A 19,116-nucleotide genomic window follows, 5' to 3' on the forward strand; every position below is an offset into this window, starting at 1 on the left:
AAGGTCATCATGCAACAGGATTAGCATAGTGAATATAGGCATACGTTCACTGTGCTAATCCAATTCTACTGTATTTTAGTCTATGCTCTTACATTACTCGTCCAAATATGTATATATTCTTAATTCCATTCCTTTACGTGGAATGTGTGTATTGTTACTTGTTCGATATTACTGCACTGTTGGAGATAGAAACGCAAGCATTTTGTTACACCCTCATTAATAACTTTTGAAAACCTCTCATTCCGTCAATTAGGCCTAGCCTGCTCTCCAGTGGTGATAGAGTGATCTACACCACAGTGATAGAGTGATCTACACCACAGTGATAGAGTGATCTACACCACTGCAAATCACGAAAACACGATGCGCAGCATGCACGCGGATACTTGTGTGCCCGCGTCTCCATCCAGGATCCTGGCAGTTGTTCTCCAACATGGCGACGTCAGGTGAGAATTATGTTAGCTAAATTCTGCATGGGCCGGGTGTTTTTAGAAAGGGATGGATTCACCGTTTTGAAATGCATACTTTTTCCGGGTGTGTCGACTTCACATGCTTTGTGTCAGGAGGGGCTGTATCGTGGCGGACGCTGCAGGGAGGGAGTGGGCATGGAACCATGTAAACATCGCACTTTACAGGGTAACGTTATTTTTCTCCGAAGACCAGCTGGTCATTGTGCACAGGAATGATCATGCGCCATCATAGATAGTTTGTTTGGGACTGCGACAGTTGCATACTATGTCAACACAATGAGTTATATCTGCAGGGTTTTACAAATATGTATCCAAAGTTATATAGACACTTGACCTGATATCTATGTAAACTATGTAAAAGAGTAGTCAGCTGGCTATCCTACGTTGACAGTGTCTGGGGCATGCGTAGTAGACCAGGGTGAGGGGTAGTTTATGTTTATGTGGTGCGTCAACATCTGATGGATGAGGGAATGGTGATGGCCTCATTTCATGCTCTTCTGGAAGTCTGTAAAGTGAACATCCACGTTACACACGGTTCTGTGACCCATGTGGCGGGCTTGGAATGACCCTTAAAAATCGGGCTCTGTTAGTCTCTTTGCAGGGATATTATTTTCCGTCACTGACTCACTGCTAAGTGCAACATACCTTAACACTTTTGCCTGATTCAATTCCTTTGGCCCAAAAGCAAGCCACGCTGAGTTGTACACTACTGGGATGGCCAGGTTACCCGTCCACCCTTATTGCTGGAATCATAGTGTAACGACCCTGGGTTTATAAGCGCTGTGCTTTTGCGGCACAATCGATAGCCGGACCTCGGGCTCGAATGTCGAGGGTTCGAGACCTGCTGTTTCATTACAATATTATAATGGACAGTGTAAAAATATATGATCCAAGCCAGCACAATAAGGCCAAAGACGGTATGAAGATATGTTACATGTCCTTCTCCACTAGAATCCCCAATCACACTTGTAATGTGTAAAAAGAAAAACGTCATGGCGATGTTGGCTAGCTAAACTAATGCGTGGAATGACTTATTGGAATGGATTTATTGATAATATCTGTTGCAAAAAAGTTTGGATGTTGCCACACACATACCTACTTGTTAACAAAATTAAGGAAGTTTCCTTTAAAATTATTCATAAATATTATCCTGCCAACCACTATATGAAGAGGTTTAAGGAAAACATCAACTCAAATTGCTCCTTTTGTAATGACCACCCAGAAACAGTTGTGCATCTTTTTTGGCATTGTATGCATGTAAGAAAACTGTGGCAAGACATCAGTAGGTTTATAATTGAACACATTTATGAAGATTTCACACTATTGTGGAGAGATGTCCTGTTTGGATTCTTTACATACAATAGAAATAAGCGGGATCATTTTCATGTAATTAATTTCATTATTCTTTTGGCCAAATTTCATATACACAAATGTAAATTTACAAACAGAAAACCACATTTTCGTACCCTACAAAAAGAAATTGAAGTGTATTTTAAGACGGTTAAATGCTCTACTAACAAAAAAGCTGTTAGAATTGTAAGTATATGCATGTCCCTTAAGGTCCTTGTGTAATTGTAATGTGATATTGTACCCCCTAGCCCCGCTCCTAGCCCCGCCCCTAGCCCCGCCCCTAGCCCCGCTCCTAGCCCCGCCCCTAGCTCGATTGTCTATTGTTTGTAATCTATGTATGCTTGTGTTCCCTCATGTGCTTTATGTATTGATTTGTTATTAATAAAAAATAAAATAAATTAAAATTAAAAAATAATGCGTGGAATCACGTAATCGTGTTTAGCGCTGAACTGCGCATTTGCAACTCAAAGGCACTCCTTCAATATAAAGTTGTTTTTGACAACAACAAAAAATGAAAAAGTGTCAGTAAGTCACTTTCACGAGGTAGGAGTAATAACATGTTCAACTATTTAAGACATTGGCTCGAATCTAGGTTGTGCCTTTAGATTTCGAGGAAAATTCTTCCATAGAGGTTATTCACTTCTCAGACCCCTGTTTGGTCTGTTTCACAAGCGTTCCCTGAGGGGGGACTCCTGTCACAGTGAGTCTTGTCAGAAACTTGCCAAAGAGCTGTTTGACCATGATAAAATGTCACCCTCTCCTCACAGCAGCTAAGAAGAAGGGGAATAAGACCCTATCCCTGACTAACTTCCTGGCAGAGGACAAGGGGGGTAATGCAGCACTACCATTTTCCTGTCACAGTGAGTCTTGTCAGAAACTTGCCAAAGAGCTGTTTGACCATGATAAAATGTCACCCTCTCCTCACAGCAGCTAAGAAGAAGGGGAATAAGACCCTATCCCTGACTAACTTCCTGGCAGAGGACAAGGGGGGTAATGCACCCCCAAGTTACCCCACCAAGCCCACTAGCAGCTGGGCCGACGAGACAGATGACCTAGACACAGAGGGTGAGATTCTTCAGAAAAAGGATGCAGCATCAGAGTGATTTGTTCTCCTTTCTCCAATACGTTGAGTGTTCCCAACCAGGATAAATGTTGTTAAGATTTGGCTACTGTAACTTATGTAGGCCCAATCCCGTTCTGTGACATTCATCTCTGGTCAGTACACAGAACAGCATCTGACCCATCTTATCGTAAGGATCCGTACATACCAAGGCAGCATGATCTTGAAAGGGAAATCTGCAGTTTAAACAATGACAAAAATTGCGACCCCGGCACTGTTTTTGGTAACTATCTGAGGATTGGGGCTGGAGAAATGTAACCACTCTCAAATTCATAGACAGAGCTATGCATGCAATGACACATCATCCATGAGATCAAAATGATACTTTCAACCATGTTTTGAAGCTATAAAGTGTTTGTTTACAATTACATTGTTTATAAACAATGGAGTAAAAGTGAAAACTGTAACTAGGCCACTCAGGAACATTCAATGTTGACCTGGTAAGCAACTCCAGTGTATATTTGGCCTTGTGCTTTAGGTTATGGTGCTGCTGAAAGGTGAATTTGTCTCCCAGTGTCTGTTGGAAAGTAGACTGAACCAGGTTTTCCTCTAGGATTTTGCCTGTGCTTAGCTCTATTCCATTTATTTTTATCCCCCCCAAAAAACTCGCTAGTCTTTGCCAATTACAAGCATACCCATAACATGATGCAGCCACCATCATACTTGAACATTTGAAAAGTGGTGTTCCTTTATGTGTTGTGTTGCATTTGCACCAAACATAACACTTTATATTCAGAACATTAAGTTAATTTCTTTGCCACATTTTTTGCAGTTTTACTTTGGTGCCTTATTGCAAAAATGCATGTTTTGGAATATTTGTATTTTGTACAGGCTTTGTTCTTTTCACTCTTTTTACTCTAGGTTAGTATTGTGGAGTAACTGCAGTGTTGTTGACCCATCCTCAGTTTTCTCCTATCACAGCCATTAAACTCTGTAACTGTTTTAAAGTCACCATTGGCCTCATGGTGAAATCCCTGAGCGCTTTCCATTAAGGTGTATTGTGTGTAGGCGAGAGACACAAAATCTGAATTGAATACATTTTAAATTCAGACTGTAACACAACACAAAGTCAAGGGGTGTGAATACTTTCTGAAGGCACTGTATATTATTAATTTGAAAGTTTAAAAAAAATCATGTCCAATCATAGATTGGCCCTTTAACCTCCAATCCCTCTAAATTTCTCCCTTCTCCCTCCAGTATCCACCTCCTGGCATACAGAGGAGGATATTTCCCGGGCCCCAGCCATCGACCGCTCCATCCTGCCCACAGCACCCCGTTCAGCCCGGGAGTCAAACGTTGACCGCTCTTGTATTCCTCGCGGTCCCCCTTACACCGCCTTCCTGGGCAACTTGCCCTACGACGTGACTGAGGACTCCATCATGGACTTCTTCAGGGGCGTGGGGGTAAGTGCATTTCAAATTTAGCACATGTTTGGCCCTACCCAAAACATAACATTTAAGCCTAAATCTGTTGTATTACACAGTTAATTCCTTTGTGGGTCTTCTGTAGCTCAGTTGGTAGGGCATTGCACTTGTAATGCCAGGATAGTGGGTTCGATTCCCAGCACCACCCATACGTAATATGTATGCAGGCATGACTGTAAGTCTCTTTGGATGAAAGCATCTGCTGAATGGTATACATTATTGTAAGCCCTCAAACTGAAATCTGGACCTTGAAGGCAGTTCCACTGCTTTTTTCTTTCTTTCATTCTTTCCCTCTAATCAGGGACTGATTTAGACCTGGGACACCAGGTGGGGGATTCCCCTCCAATCAGGGACTGATTTAGACCTGGGACACCAGGTGGGGGATTCCCCTCTAATCAGGGACTGACTCAGACCTGGGACACCAGGTGGGGGCAATGAATTATCAGGCAGAACAGAAAAGCAGCAGCAGTCCGGACCTCGTAGAGTCAGATTTAAATACCCCTGTTACCCCTGTTAATAACCCTGTTATAAAGTATTTGCCAACTTGCTGCTAGTATTTGTTCATTTAAACCCAGACATACTATATCTTTGTTTGACTCTGTCTGTCTGTCTGTCTGTCTGTCTGTCTGTCTGTCTGTCTGTCTGTCTGTCTGTCTGTCTGTCTGTCTGTCTGTCTGTCTGTCTGTCTGTCTGTCTGTCTGTGTGTGTGTGTGTTTGTGTGTGTGTAGATCAGTGCAGTACATCTTCCTAGAGAACCCAGTAACCAAGACCGCTCGAAGGGTTTTGGCTATGCTGAGTTTGATGATGTGGAATCTCTCCTGAGTGCCTTGAGTCTAAATAAAGAGGTTAGTCCAATATACAAAGTGAGCTTCAAGGAAAATAGTTAATAGGTTTAGCCACTAGCTGGTGAAACGGCAGTCAATTGGTTTGGCCACTAGATGGCACATGTCATCCATTACTTTTTTAATGCTGTTTGCTCTTCCTCCTCTTCCTCCATGCAGAACTTCGGAAACAGAAGGATCCTTGTGGACATTGCAGATTGGTCTTGTTGGATTTGACATTTTGAACATTGAGATAATAAAGACATGATAGATCAGACGCATAGTATATTAAGGAGTGAGATCTGTAGAAAGAGAGTGGCTGTGGAATGTGTTGGGTGGACGGGAGGAGATCAACGGATTGCTATTGGGGAGACGGATGGACATCTGTGGACTAGAAGGAGGAGGGGTTGAGGTCGGGAGGTGAGGTCAGATCCCCTGAAGGTAAAGGTTACTAAAGGTTTACTACCCTTTTCCTGGGGAACCATAAGATTTAAGGATTGGAGAGAAGGAGGAGTGTCTTAAGGGGGATGTATATAACTGTGATGGTGAGAAATGTTGGTCTGTCTGACCCTTTGAGCAGAATTAAATTTGGTTAAAGCTTCTCTAGAGTCTGTGAGTTATTTACTCTGAAAGATAAGAACCTAACAGTCTAAGGACAAACGTGTGAATCTTATGTTTGTGTAGCTACAGTAGAAAAGCTGAAGAACATACGTACGCACATCTAGGTACTTTTTTGCAGGTGATGGAGTTATAGGCGACCTCGTGAAAAAGGAAAACGCCACACGATGCTGTTCATGCTCCCAGGTGATTTTGTTGCAACGTTTCGACCCTGAGGTCTTCATCCCTTAGGTCTTATCCCAAGATGGCATAGCAGTCAGATGTCCTTTGTCCTCGTCTTGGTGTATATATTTACACCTTTCTTCGCATATCTTTTATATATTTTATTCTCCAAAAACTCAACTTCAAAACACTCTCCTGCAACCGGCCTCAACAATTAAAAAAAAAAAAAAGTTATTATTTACCTCAAATCTGAAATCCACAATAGAAGCAATAGCCAGAAGCTAGCCAGTTTACTGGCTAACGTTAGTATTCAGCTAACCACGGTTTGTGGTCATCAGCTATCCTTTAGCTCGAAAATCTATCGCCAGTTTTGTACAACGCGACTCAGACCAGAACATACCGGACCTATTTTTCTTTCCATATCCCCGGATTTCAACCGCAAGCTCTGGACATTTACACCTGGATCTCGCAGCTAGCTAGCTGCTATCCGTGTGACTATTGGCTTACATTGATCCCGGAGCAAACATCAATTATTCCGGAGCTAGCCAGCTGAAGAGTTCCATCAGCCACTCCTGGGCCACAATCACCTATCCGGACCCGTTTTACTGCCAATGCGGAGCCCCACTGGACCTTCACGACTGGACTACCGACGTGAGGGAGTTATCCAACTGGCTCCTCCGTCGCGACGTTACCTGAACGCCCATCTAGCTAATCGTTAGCTGTCTTATCGGCTGCAATCTGAATAGATCTATCAGACAATTTTTCTTGGGTCACTATAACTATATCTATTTTGCCAATTGGATTGATCCCCTCTACCACATGGAACCCCACTAATCTACCGACGGAAAGGCACGAGGTGGCTAAAAACAGACCTCCATCCTATGCTAGCTTGTTACCGATGGCACGGCTAGCTGTCTGAATCGCCGTGACCCCAACCAACCTCATTACTCACTGGACCCTTATGATCACTCGACTAAGCATGCCTCTCCTTAATGTCAATATGCCTTGTCCATTGCTGTTCTGGTTAGTGTTTATTGGCTTATTTCACTGTAGAGCCTCTAGCCCTGCTCACTATACCTTATCCAACATTTCAGTTCCACCACCCACACATGCGATGACATCACCTGGTTTCAATGATGTTTCTCGAGACAATATCTCTCTCAAATTCACTCAATACCTAGGTTTACCTCCACTGTATTCATATCCTACCATACCTTTGTCTGTACATTATACCTTGAAACTATTTTATCGCCTCTAGAAACCTCCTTTTACTCTCTGTTCCAGACGTTCTAGATGACCAATTCTCATAGCTTTTAGCCGTACCCTTATCCTACTCCTCCTCTGTTCCTCTGGTGATGTAGAGGTGAATCCAGGCCCTGCAGTGCCTAGCTCCACTCCTATTCCCCAGGCACTCTCTTTTGATGACTTCTGTAACCGTAATAGCCTTGGTTTCATGCTTGTTAACATTAGAAGCCTCCTCCCTAACTTTGTTTTATTCACTGCTTTAGCACACTCTGCCAACCCGGATGTTCTAGCCGTGTCTGAATCCTGGCTTAGGGAGACCACCCAAAATTCTGAAATTTTCATCCCTAACTACAACATCTTCAGACAAGATAGAACGGCCAAAGGGGGCGGTGTTGCAATCTACTGCAAAGAGAGCCTGCGGAGTTCTGTCCTACTATCCCTGACTGTACCCAAACAATTTGAACTTCTACTTTTAAAAATACACCTCTCTAAAAATAAGTCTCCCACCGTTGCCGCCTGCTATAGACCACCCTCTGCCTCAAGCTGTGCTCTGGACACCATATGTGAACTGCTTTCCACCTGGCTACCCCTACCCCGGTCAACAGCACTGCACCCCCTACAGAAACTCGCCCAAATCTTCCCCATTTCTCCTTCTCCCAAATCCAGTGAGCTGATGTTCTGAAAGAGCTGCAAAATCTGGACCCCTACAGATCAGCCGGGCTAGACATCTGGACCCTTTCTAAAATTATCTGCCAAAATTGTTGCCACCCCTATTACTAGCCTGTTCAACCTCTCTTTCGTGTCGTCTGAGATTCCCAAAGATTGGAAAGCAGCTGCGGTCATCCCCCTCTTCAAAGGGGGGGACACTCTTGACCCAAACTGCTACAGACCTATATCCTACTCTGCCTTTCTAAGGTCTTTGAAAGCCAAGTCAACAAACAGATCAAATCAAATCAAATGTATTTATATAGCCCTTCGTACATCAGCTGATATCTCAAAGTGCTGTACAGAAACCCAGCCTAAAACCCCAAACAGCAAGCAATGCAGGTGTAGAAGCACGGTAGCTAGGAAAAACTCCCTAGAAAGGCCAAAACCTAGGAAGAAACCTAGAGAGGAACCAGGCTATGTGGGGTGGCCAGTCCTCTTCTGACTGTGCCGGGTGGAGATTATAACAGAACATGGCCAAGATGTTCAAATGTTCATAAATGACCAGCATGGTCAATAATAATAAGGCAGAACAGTTGAAACTGGAGCAGCAGCACGGCCAGGTGGACTGGGGACAGCAAGGAGTCATCATGTCAGGTAGTCCTAGATTACCGACCATTTCGAATCCCACCGCTATGCAATCTGGTTTCAGAGCTGGTCATGGGTGCACCTCAGCCACGCTCAAGGTCCCAAACGATATCTTAACCGCCATCGATAAGAAACAATACTGTGCAGCCATATTCATTGACCTGGCCAAGGCTTTCGACTCTGTCAATCACCACATCCTCATCGGCAGACTTGATAGCCTTGGTTTCTCAAATGATTGCCTCGCCTGGTTCACCAACTACTTCTCTGATAGAGTTCAGTGTGTCAAATCGGAGGGTCTGTTGTCCGGGCCACTGGCAGTCTCTATGGGGGTGCCACAAGGTTCAATTCTTGGACTGACTCTCTTCTCTGTATACATCAATGATGTCGCTCTTGCTGCTGGTGAGTCTCTGATCCACCTCTACGCAGACGACACCATTCTGTATACTTCGGGCCCTTCTTTGGACACTGTGTTAACAACCCTCCAGGCGAGCTTCAATACCATACAACTCTCCTTCCGTGGCCTCCAATTGCTCTTAAATACAAGTAAAACTAAATGCATGCTCTTCAACCGATCGCTGCCTGCACCTGCCAGCCTTTCCAAAATCACTACCCTGGACGGCTCTGACTTAGAATATGTGGACAATTACAAATACTTAGGTGTATGGTTAGAATGTAAACTCTCCTTCCAGACTCACATCAAACATCTCCAATCCAAAGTTAAATCTAGAATTGGCTTCCTACTTTGCAACAAAGCATCCTTCGCTCATGCTTTCAAACATACCCTTATAAAACTGACCATCCTACCAATCCTCGACTTCGGCGATGTCATTTACAAAATAGCCTCCAATACCCTACTCAATAAATTGGATGCAGTCTATCACAGTGCCATCCATTTTGTCACCAAAGCCCCATATACTACCTACCACTGCAACCTGTACGCTCTCGTTGGCTGGCCCTCGCTTCAAACCCACTGGCTCCAGGTCATCTACAAGACCCTGCTAGGTAAAGTCCCCCCTTATCTCAGCTCGCTGGTCACCATAGCAGCACCCACCTGTAGCACGCGCTCCAGCAGGTATATCTCTCTGGTCACCCCCAAAACCAATTATTCCTTTGGTCGCCTCTCCTTCCAGTTCTCTGCTGCCAATGACTGGAACGAACTACAAAAATCTCTGAAACTGGAAACGCTTATCTCCCTCACTAGCTTTAAGCACCAGCTGTCAGAGCAGCTCACAGATTACTGCACCTGTACATAGCCTATCTATAATTTAGCCCAAACAACTACCTCTTTCCCTACCCTATTTATTTATTTATTTATTTATTTTTGCTCCTTTACACCCCATTATTTATATCTCTACTTTGCACATTCTTCCACTGCAAATCAACCATTCCAGTGTTTTACTTGCTATATTGTATTTACTTCGCCACCATGGCCTTTTTTTGCCTTTACCTCCCTTATCTCACCTCACTTGCTCACATTGTATATAGACTTATTTTTCCACTGTATTATTGACTGTATGTTTGTTTTACTCCATGTGTAACTCTGTGTTGTTGTACGTGTCGAACTGCTTTGCTTTATCTTGGCCAGGTCGCAATTGTAAATGAGAACTTGTTCTCAACTTGCCTACCTGGTTAAATAAAGGTGAAATAAAAAAAATAAAAAATCAGGAATGCATGTCCTAGGTTGGGGTGGAAGGACCTACAGTTGAAGTTGGAAGTTTACATACACCTTAGCCAAATATATTTAACATTTAATCCAAGTAAAAATTCCCTGTTTTAGGTCAGTTAGGATCACCACTTTATTTTAAGAATGTGAAATGTCAGAATAATAGTAGAGAGGGATTTATTTAAGCATTTATTTATTTCATCACATTCCCAGTGGGTCAGAAGTTTACATACACTCAATTAGTATTCGGTAGCATTGCCTTTAAATTGTTTAACTTGGTTCAAACATTTCGGGTAGCCTTCCACAAGCTTACCACAAAACGTTGGGTGAATTTTGGCCCATTCCTGGTGTAACTGAGTCAGGTTTGTAGGCCTCCTTGCTCTCACACGTGTTTTCAGTTCTGCCCACACATTTTCTATGGGATTGAGGTCAGGTCTTTGTGATGGCCACTCCAATACCTTGAATTTGTTGTCCTTAAGCCATTTTGCCACAACTTTGGAAGTATGCTTGGGGTCATTGTCCATTTGGAAGACCCATTTGCGACCAAGCTTTAACATTCCTGACTGGTGTCTTGAGATGTTGCTTCAATATATCCACATAATTGTCCCTCCTCATGATGCCATATATTTTGTGAATTGCACCAGTCCCTCCTGCAGCAAAGAACCCCATAACATGATGCTTCCACCCACGTGCTTCACGGTTGGGATGGTGTTCTTCGGCTTGCGAGCATCCCCCTTTTTCCTCCAAACATAACGATGGTCATTATGGCTAAACAGTTCTATTTTTGTTTCATCAGACCAGAGGACATTTCTCCAAAAACTATGATCTTTGTCCACATGTGCAGTTGCAAACCGTAGTCTGGCTTTTTTATGGCAGTTTTGGAGCAGTGGCTTCTTCCTTGCTGAGCGGCCTTTCAGGTTATGACGATATAGGACTTGTTTTACTGTGGATATAGATACTTTTGTTCCTGTTTCCTCTAGTGTCTCCACAAGGTCCTTTGCTGTTGTTCTGGGATTAATTTGCACTTTTTGCACCAAAGTAGGTTCATCTCTAGGAGACAGAACGCCTCTCCTTTCTGAGCGGTATGACGGCTGCGTGGTCCCATGGTGTTTATACTTGCGTACTATTGTTTGTACAGATGAACGTGGTATCTTCAGGCGTTTGGATATTTCTCCAAAGGATGAACCACACTTGTGGAGGTCTACAATTTGTTTTCTAAGGTCTTGGCTGATTTCTTTTGATTTTCCCGTGATGTCAAGCAAAGAGGCACTGAGTTTGAAGGTAGGCCTTGAAATACATCCACAGGTACACCTCCAATTGACTCAAATGATGTCAATAAGCCTATCAGAAGCTTCTAAGACCATGACAAAATTTTCTGGAATTTTCCAAGCTGTTTAAAGGCACAGTCAACTTAGTGTATGTAATCTTCTGACCCACTGGAATTGTGATACAGTGAAATAATCTGTCTGTAAACAATTGTTGGATAAATTACTTGTCATGCACATAGTAGATGTCCTAACCGACTTGCCAGAACTATAGTTTGTTAACAAGAAATTTGTGGAGTGGTTGAAAAAAGCGAGTTTTAATGACTCCAACCTAAGTGTATGTAAACTTCCGACTTCAACCGTATTACTGAGGTTGGTGTATTTATTCCAGGCCCTGCCAATTTCAATTCCATCCAACTTTTTTAATAAAATAAATGGCCTGCTCTCCAACTTTATTTGGAATGGAAATACCTCAAGATTCAAATGGACTGTTTTTACACTTGCTACATTCCCAACAGAATGCACACAGAAATGTCACATTTGGAGATGCAAAGAGCACAACGGAACCCTATTACATGTGCTGGTCATGTGACTAACATCTTTTGGGGATAATGTCTGTGCTAGCATTTCATTGTGTTTAGGAATTTACATCCATCCATCTCCACAATTTATGTCTGTTGGGAAATGTAAATATTGGTGATCGATGTCAGAGTAATTTTTTAAATCTAGGTCTAATTGCTGCAAAACAATATATACCCATCGATTGGAAAGCCTCATGCTCACCGTCAATACCAAACTGGAGGGTTGACAATCTAGTAACCTCCCGTTAGATTTGGTATATTATAAAGTTAAACAAAAACTGAAAATATTTGACAAACTTTGGAAAATATATGTTGATCACATTCGACTTTTGTATAGTGGGTGTTGTGTTTTTGTTATGTTGTTTGTGAAGTCTTGTAGTATGACTAATATTGTATTTTTCTTCCCTCGGGTAGTTTTGACTGTCGCGCCGGTGGTGGTGGTGGTGGTGGTGGGGGTCGCAGGGCATTTGGCACTGGTTACAGGCGTGATGAGGGAGGACAGGATAGCTACCAGCAAGATGGCTACCGACAGAATAGCTACTGACGGGATGACACCAGGGTAGTGGGGATCGCTATGGTGACCAATACGAGAGATGGGAGGAAAGCCGTTGTGACCGAGGTGAGAAAGTTTTAAATAAAATTGTCATTCTTAATGTGCACTGGCCCAGCCACACAGTACCAGGGTGTACATTAAAACCTCTCTCCTTTTTTTGTCCTCTATGGTCATACCCAGGTGCTGTGGAGAGGCCCAAGTTGATACTGAAACCCCGTAGCCTACCTAAAGAGGTGGAGCAGAGCAGCGCCCCGTCTGCCCCCTCGGACAGGGCTGCCTCCATCTTCGGTGGGGCCTAGCCAGTGGACACGGCTGCCAAGGAGAGAGAGGTGGAGGAGAGGCTGAAGAGGGAACAGGAAAAACTGCAGCGAGAGCTAGAAGACAGAATCACAGACCACAATCCTAGAGAGAGGTATGTTACGAAAGGGAAGAAGATCATAGGCTAACATGAGGAAATGGAGTATGTCTGTAGAATAAACTTAAATTATACTGTGTTATGTTATCTTTGACTCATTGATCCTGACCATCCCTCAGGCACCCCAGCTGGCGCAGTGAGGACCAACGTGCAGGACACTTTCAGACTGGCAGTGAGTCTTCCCAAACCAGGCAGCCGTGGCCAATCCTGCAGAGGTGAGCAATTTACTGGTTATGATGGGTAATTGAATCAGCGACGATATCAGTACTCTATTCACTTAGACACCATCAGATGGTAATGTTGTGGTTCAAGCAGGCTCCTTTCCCAGGGTTGGTATAAAAGCAGGACACTCATTTCCTGTTGGACATTTGTTGACATAGGACAACATACTCCATTTCCTCATGTTTTTATTTTATTCTTCCTCTCCGATTCCCAGCCTCCAAGCGCAGGGAGAGCGAGCGCTCGGTGGACAGTGGGCGTGAAGAGGAGCCCTCCTCCCCTGTGGCCGAGCCCTCCCAGACAAGACAGTCCGCCTCGCTCCACCTCCCAAGGAGAACGCCTGGGCCAAGAGGACCACGCCCGTTGGGGGCTCCAGTGAGGGCGAGGCCCGGCCACCGACTCCCCCGCAATGACACACCCCTACAGCTCACCAGGTTAGAGGTCAACCCGTAGATTAATTCTATGGTACACCTCACCCTACAATCCACAGTCCCCTAACACCTAGAACAGGAATGACCAACCCTATTTGTTTGTTACTCTAGCAATCCACCTAACTGAAGGTAGGTTTATTGACATCTGTCCTTTTTGTATTTTCCCGCTCCTCTAGCTTAGCTGAGGATGAAGTGCCTCAGGCAGATAAAGAAGGTAAGCATTGATTGCTGACAAACTGAATGTAACTGCTATATTCAAACGTTTCAATTGAAAAACTGATCTACTTTCCCCCCCCAATTCTCTTCAGAGGTCGATCGCAGCGAATAGATACAGTATGCAACCTTGACATAATGGACGCAGATCCACATGACAATATGGAGGACAATGCATAGGGAGGGTGAATGAAAGAAGTGAAGAAGATGGAAGATGCAAAGAATGAGGTCTGCCCAGCAACCTGGCTGGAGCAGCTCTACAGCTCCCTTCCTGCTAACCTGCTTAAAGAGAAACCCACCCCACTGCCGGCTGGCTGCACCTTCAAGATTGGACCTAAACATAGAGAAATACTAGTCTGGGTACCAGTCTTTTTAGCTAACATTCCACTTCTTGTCACTCCTGACAATTTTCCAAATCTTTGGCAAGGAGTGGTATGTAATATATCTAAACGGAAACAGCAACCAGGTTAGAGAAATGCTGGACGGGTTTTTAATAAGGTTGAATTTGTCATTATAAAACAAATGTAAAAGGTGGGGTTGAGAGATGTAGCTACATGCGTCTTCACCACCCGCCAGTCTAGATGTTGGACTATGTAGGTTCTCTGAGCTCTAAACCTGGTTATACTAATGCTGGAGGGTCTATCTCAGAGGGACAGACTGGAGTTTTAAATAAAAGAAAAGACAGGAAAGTCCCCTGTTTTAGGGGGCTTTTGCTGACATACATTAACAAAAAAAATGTACTGTGAGGGATGTGATCTCTGATCATCATCTGTAGCCGTCATTAACTGGATCTTTTCAGCCACCGTCCCAATATACCGTGAACTGTCCTAAACGTATTGGAGGCATGATCTTCACTCACTCTTATCCATGGGCCATGTGTTGAATGGAATTGAATGCAGAGGGTGTTTCTAACATTGTATGTACTGTATGTAACCCCACTATCACAAGTGAAGAAGCACATCTCATTGGATGTTTGTTTCTCTATGTAACGTGCATGACTGTGGAAACAGACTCATGTGGTTCTTTAAGCCATGGGAATGTTGAGATGGATTTAATCAACTCCATGTGGGTAGGTCACAGAGTGGGAGAGATTTACCAAAGTGGATGTAAGGAATGTATTTTATGGTATACCACTACTAAATTATGCAGTTTTGATTTTCTGAATATAACCCCTCACTTCACAGCTTAAAGCATTATTCACCCATTTTTTCAGTTTCTTCTGTTGAACTGGGCTATAAGTTTCTCTGTCACATTTTAGGTTCTCTTGTTCACTTCAAATAGATGAAAATACAATATTTGACTATTGATCTTGTAATATCCCGTATATCCTAACCACCCCTTCCACCACACCCCTGACCCCTGTGACCTTAAGCTGGGTTTTGGCCCAGGTTGTGACCTCTGACATTCAGTTCTCCACTTCAGAACGCTGATGGGAAACAGGCATTGCTGTGTAACTGAGGAGAGAGGGAGCGATGGGAGTAAGCTGTGGTCTGAGGATGGCGAGGGTCCTGAGGCATATACTGTAGTCTGAGGATGGCGTGGGTCCTGAGGCATATACTGTAGTCTGAGGACGGCGTGGGTCCTGAGGCATACACTGGTGTCTGAGGATGGCGTGGGTCCTGAGGCATATACTGTAGTCTGAGGATGGCGTGGGTCCTGAGGCATATAGTGTAGTCTGAGAATGGCGTGGGTCCTGAGGCATATACTGTAGTCTGAGGACGGCGTGGGTCCTGAGGCATATACTGTAGTCTGAGGACGGCGTGGGTCCTGAGGCATATACTGTAGTCTGAGGGTGGGGAGGGGGTCCTGGAGTGTGCTGTAGTCAGAGGAGGGGGGTTCCTTAGGAGTGTGCTGTAGTCAGAGGAGGGGGTCCTGAGGAATGTGCTGTAGTCAGAGGGGGGTAACTTAGGAGTCTACTGTAGTCGGAGGAGGAGGTGGGGTCCTGAGGACTATACTGTAGACTGGGGGAGATTCTGAAGAGTATACTAAGTCTGGGGGTCCTGAGGAGTATACTGTAGTCTGGGGGGGGTCCTGAGGAGTGTACTGTAGTCTGTGGGGGGTCCTGAGGAGTGTACTGTAGTCTGTGGGGGGTCCTAAGGAGTGTACTGTAGTCTGTGGCGGGTGTCCTGAGGAGTATACTGTAGTCTGTGGGGGGTCCTAAGGAGTGTACTGTAGTCTGTGGGGGTGTCCTGAGGAGTATGCTGTAGTCTGGGGGGTCCTAAGGAGTGTACTGTAGTCTGGGGGTGGGGTCCTGAGACGTATAATACAGTCTGCGGAGGGGGGTGACAATCTGAGGCTGGAACAGCTGCATGTCCTCTGAGTAACTGGTGAACTTGACATTTTCCCAGCATCTCTTCCTGCTTGTCTCCCATATGGTCTATTCCTGTACACGGAGGCAGGCAAGCTCCTCTGCCCCCGGGGGAAATCTACATTTCCTATCCAGGGGGGAGATGAACTCCCGGGCTGTGTTCAGTCAAGGTTAAGTGTGGTCAGTAATGGCCTCAGATCTGAATTCAAGGGTCAATTGAAGGAATTTTACAAGGTAATAAGCTCACCACAGCTGTGAGGAGTCACAGTTTAACTTTATTCCCACACAATCAACTTTAATTATATTTTTGGAATGTGACACTATCCAATCTCCCACCTCTATAACAGCCAATGATTTGGGATTCACATACACACACACACACACACACACACACACACACACACACACAAAAACCCTTGATAGGGATGTTTTGTCTTTGAAGTTTCCTATTTAACACATTCCATCGCCTGTTCTGTTCCTATTTCCTCTTGTGTTTTCCATGACTACGACCTTTTGACACTGTGTTTTATGTCCGGCCTTTGTGTCTGAGGGCATAAAATTGTCCAAAGTAACCAACTGACGACAATCCTACATTTGAGGATTGATTGATACATTACATGGCCTAAAGTATTTGGACACCTACTCATCGAACATCTCATTCCAAAATGATGGGCATTAATATGGAGTTGGATTCCCCTTTACTGCTATAACAGCCTCCATTCTTTTGGGAAGGCTTTCCACCAGACGTTAGAACATAGCTGATTAACTGATTCTTAGTCATTAAATGGATAGTTCACCCAAATGACACATTGAAAAAAAAATCCTTACTTTGTAAGCAGTTTATGGACAAGGTATCACAGCAATCCATGCTTTGGTTGTGTTTACATGGCCGACTGTTTCAAATGCTAACTTTTTAGCATTTGTGGCCCAAATCCAATGCCAGTCGATGGTACCTATATTAGCATTTTCATGCTTAATGTCTAAATCATCCATAATGAACTTCTTTGAGTTACACGGTACATTTGCAGATACTTTAGGATGATTTGGACATGACATGCATAATTCCTTTAAATATAACGCTGTACCCGCACCCCACCATACCCCTGTCTGCGCACTATGCCCTGAATATATTCTACCATGCCCAGAAACCTGCTCCTCTTATTCTCTGTCCCCAACGCTCTAGGCGACCAGTTTTGATAGCCTTTAGCCGCACCCTCATACTACTCCTTCTCTGTTCCGCGGGTGATGTGGAGGTAAACCCAGGCCCTGCATGTCCCCAGGCACCCTCATTTGTTGACTTCTGTGATCGAAAAGCCTTGGTTTCATGCATGTCAACATCAGAAGCCTCCTCCCTAAGTTTGTTTTACTCACTGCTCTAGCACACTCTGCTAACCCTGATGTCCTTGCTGTGTCTGAATCCTGGCTCAGGAAGGCCACCAAAATTCAGAGATTTCCATACCCAACTATAACATCTTCCGTCAAGATAGAACTGCTAAAGGGGGAGGAGTTGCAGTCTACTGCAGAGATAGCCTGCAAAGTAATGTCATACTTTCCAGGTCCATACCCAAACAGTTCGAACTACTAATTTTGAAAATTACTCTCTCCAGAAATAAGTCTCTCACTGTTGCCGCCTGCTACCGACCCCCTCAGCTCCCAGCTGTGCCCTGGACACCATTTGTGAATTGATCGCCCCCATCTAGCCTCAGAGTTTGTTCTGTTAGGTGACCTAAACTGGGATATGCTTAACACCCCGCCAGTCCTACAATCTAAGCTAGATGCCCTCAATCTCACACAAATCATCAAGGAACCCACCAGGTACAACCCTAACTCTGTAAACAAGGGCACCCTCATAGACGTCATCCTGACCAACTGGCCCTCCAAATACACCTCCGCTGTCTTCAACCAGGATCTCAGCGATCACTGCCTCATTGCCTGTATCCGCTACGGAGCCGCAGTCAAACGACCACCCTCATCACGGTCAAACGCTCCCTAAAACACTTCTGTGAGCAGGCCTTTCTAATCGACCTGGCCCGGGTATCCTGGAAGGACATTGACCTCATCCCGTCAGTTGAGGATGCCTGGTCATTCTTTAAAAGTAACTTCCTTACCATTTTAGATAAGCATGCTCCGTTCAAAAAATGCAGAACTAAGAACAGATACAGTCCTTGGTTCACCCCAGACCTGACTGCCCTCGACCAGCACAAAAACATCCTGTGGCGGACTGCAATAGCATCGAATAGTCCCCGGGATATGCAACTGTTCAGGGAAGTCCGGAACCAATACACGCAGTCAGTCAGGAAAGCTAAGGCCAGCTTCTTCAGGCAGAAGTTTGCATCCTGTAGCTCCAACTCCAAAAAGTTCTGGGACACTGTGAAGTCCATGGAGAACAAGAGCACCTCCTCCCAGCTGCCCACTGCACTGAGGCTAGGTAACACGGTCACCACCGATAAATCCATGATTATCGAAAACTTCAATAAGCATTTCTCAACGGCTGGCCATGCCTTCCGCCTGGCTACTCCAACCTCGGCCAACAGCTCTGCCCCCCGGCAGCTCCTCGCCCAAGCCTCTCCAGGTTCTCCTTTACCCAAATCCAGATAGCAGATGTTCTGAAAGAGCTGCAAAACCTGGACCCGTACAAATCAGCTGGGCTTGACAATCTGGACCCCTATTTCTGAAACTTTCCGCCGCCATTGTCGCAACCCCTATTACCAGCCTGTTCAACCTCTCTTTCATATCGTCTGAGATCCCCAAGGATTGGAAAGCTGCCGCAGTCATCCCCCTCTTCAAAGGGGGAGACACCCTGGACCCAAACTGTTACAGACCTATATCCATCCTGCCCTGCCTATCTAAGGTCTTCGAAAGCCAAGTCAACAAACAGGTCACTGACCATCTCGAATCCCACCGTACCTTCTCCGCTGTGCAATCTGGTTTCCGAGCCGGTCACGGGTGCACCTCAGCAACACTCAAG

The 19,116-nt window shown here is 44.7% G+C and overlaps 1 pseudogene; it reads left to right on the top strand.

The window, feature by feature from the left end:
• The first annotated feature begins 449 nt into the window (after window positions 1-449).
• LOC112235081 lies at window positions 450-15,145 on the top strand (annotated as a pseudogene).
• Window positions 15,146-19,116: the final 3,971 nt, after the last annotated feature.

This window comes from Oncorhynchus tshawytscha, linkage group LG16, assembly GCF_018296145.1.
Source record: "Oncorhynchus tshawytscha isolate Ot180627B linkage group LG16, Otsh_v2.0, whole genome shotgun sequence".
NCBI lineage: Eukaryota > Metazoa > Chordata > Actinopteri > Salmoniformes > Salmonidae > Oncorhynchus > Oncorhynchus tshawytscha.